Consider the following 2,978-nt stretch of genomic DNA (forward strand, 5'->3'; position numbering starts at 1 on the left):
ATGCATGTATATAAATAATATGATGTCGCATATGTGTTGTCGCCCTCGTGCATTTGCACGCGTAATTAGTTGAACTTACCTACGTGCCACCAACTTCAACAAAGATTTTATCTATCAGACACAATAATTTAATGTCACTAATTCATTTTATGATATTTTGTTAATTAAGAAAAAACTAATTTATTAATTATAAGATTTATCATGAGTAACGATTTGTTTTTTCATTTTTTTAACGGCAAATACATTTATTTAAAAGATCATCAAAACCGAAATGTTGTAGCATTATTGTTTTCTAATAACTTAACTCCTAAATATTGTTGGTAAAAAGACTGTAACGGATATAAAACTTCTACTCGAACACTTGATTGAAAATTTCTAGTTTCATAACTAATCTAATAAGAAGAGAGTTCAATGAATAATATGTTTTTATGTATATACTAATATCGTTAATTTGACTATAAACCCTTTTACATACGTTTCAAAAATGATGAGTTGATGTAAACACAAAAGTATTATGACTAAAAGAACGTCATAAAGAACAAAATATATATTTTCCACTTGAAAACACATTCCTCAAAATCTTAGGCGTGACAAGCCAAAGTGGGTACATTATCATAATGCGACGAACAAGCACACCATCCCCTTCAATTTTTTTCCATATTAAGATCCTCTCTCTAAATATTTTTTTTTTCTTTTTTGGGTTTTCAAATATCTTTTTACACAAGTCAACCCCACCATCCAATGACTTGCATATTGTTACCACTCATGCAAAATCGTAACCTCTTGGTCCATTGGCCCCTTATGTTCCTTATATTCTATTCCGGCGAGTTGCAAACGTTTGAAACACCACCATTCCGGCGGCCGGAAACTCATCCATACTCCAACTCCAGCATTTCATTCCAAGTTGCTCTACCGCGCCCTTGATTCGCATGCACATATCGTCGCTAGTGCCTGTGCTAGCAACGGAAACAGTTCCCGGTCCAAAAACTTTTATCGCTTTCTTCACCATATCTGCAATATCGTCGTTATAAAACGACCCCACACACTCGAAGCTCGCATAGCTAAATCCATCCTCTGGTGCGACGTGAACAGTCGAGTAACGGTCGCAGTCTAGTCCATTCATTGAGTACCCACATGGGTAAAAAGCAAAATCACATATTTGTGAATTAGGGTTTATACGATTAATACTGGTTGCTTCCGTCATCTCTCTTCCAGCGGAATCCCCATTTTTCCCGTCATTAGGATGCCGGAAAAACTTTCGAGCCAGGGTTTGATCAAGATCTGTCATGCAAACCTCAACGGTGTACGCCACTTTATCCGAATACTCCACGGATCCAGCAGAATACAAATGCCACGAATGAGAAGTGAGTTTTGAGGGAATCACAGAAGCCTTTCTGTAACACAGGTTTTGAGGTATGTTGTCCTCCAAATACGCAACTTCTTCATGGAAGCTAGTGTGAGGATGTGGTTGAGCTTGTGGGAATATAAAGCTTCCACGCGTGTACCGAAGAGCAACAATGTGAAGATTAAGAGTTTGAGCATGGTGAATGAAGGGTTGAACAGATTTCACGAGTTGTGTGGTGCCACATGTTTTGATTATTATTTTAGTAGGGTAAACGAAGAGTGATGATTCAGAAAGTACGTAGGAATCAAAGTGTTGGTTGCCAAGGGCAGAAACAACACTACATTGCACTTGATGAAGAACTTGTTCAAGAGAGTTGATGTCGAGTTCACGGAGACCGATACCGACAACCGAATCATGACTGGAGAATTGAAGCTCTAGGCGCTTTTCAAAGCCTTCAAAGCCAGAAACAGCCATTGAATATAAGTTATGAGTGTGTTTTGAGATGGTAGAAGAATGGAGTGGAGGTAGGGGAGGGTTATATAGGGGTGTGGTTATGGATAGAGAAGAGGTGGTGGGAGGAGCATGCTCAACAAAGAGATATGATTGATAGCATAATGAATACGTACAAGATTTAAGCTTCTGCAGTGCTCAACAAAGATTATAAAGTTGGCATTGGCTCATTATTAGGTTCTTCCAACTAGACCCAAGAACTGTACTTGGAAAGGGAGATTTTGTAGCTATCTCCTATTATATTAATACTTTTTGGAATATTACACAATCTTTTACGTTATTATTATATAATATAATCAAAAAGTTTGGTGACGTAAGTGGCTTCTTATGCCACTTGACGTCACCGTATCGTTCAATGAATTTTATTTTTAGTTTAGTTATCATAATAAATGCAATGGGAACCGATCAAACGTCATATATATATATATTAAGTTCTGGTACCATAACAAACCTGAAATAAACCGACCAAGTTCACACAGACTCGCGGCCTTATTTATAGCCTATGACCGACAACGCTAGGGTTTTACCAATGCTCAAGTTTACCGAACCCCCCCCCAAATATATAAATAAATAAATAAATAAAAATTGGTCGTTGGTCCACCTCAATTTTTATATTTATTTTCGTTTTTTAGTTTTGGTATCCTAATGTACGCAATAAAAACCGACCGGATTCGTGTCAAGTCACTGCTTCAATGCTTGGGTTTTACCACCGCCTGTGTTTGCCAACCAAATAAACATCGTATTAAATATTTTGTTTTCTTATATGTTAATTTGACGAATTATTTTTTAGCGTTTTAACGCAGCCGATACTGATCAAATTCGTATCGACTCATCGTCGTAATGCTACCAACGCCCATGTTTTAACACTAGGGTTTTGTCAGCTGCCCGGCGCGTTGCGCCGGTTAGAAAAACTAGTTTTATATATAATATTATAATTATAATAATATTATTATAATTATATTATTAATATTAATAAATATTATATATATATAATATTAATATATATAATATATTATATATTAATATTATATATATATATATTTAATATTAATATATATATTAATATAGATTAAAATATTAATATATATATATATCAATATTATATTATTATAATATTATATAT

At 35.0% G+C, this 2,978-nt stretch overlaps 1 pseudogene; it reads right to left on the reverse strand.

Moving 5' to 3' along the window:
* Window positions 1-808: 808 nt before the first annotated feature.
* Window positions 809-1,830, reverse strand: LOC143594118 (S-adenosylmethionine decarboxylase proenzyme 4 pseudogene; annotated as a pseudogene).
* Between the last annotated feature and the right edge of the window lie 1,148 nt (window positions 1,831-2,978).

The sequence above is a fragment of the Bidens hawaiensis genome, unplaced genomic scaffold (assembly GCF_021521415.1).
Source record: "Bidens hawaiensis isolate Kalapana, Puna unplaced genomic scaffold, B.hawaiensis_p1.1 tig00001692_1, whole genome shotgun sequence".
Taxonomy (NCBI): Eukaryota; Viridiplantae; Streptophyta; class Magnoliopsida; order Asterales; family Asteraceae; genus Bidens; species Bidens hawaiensis.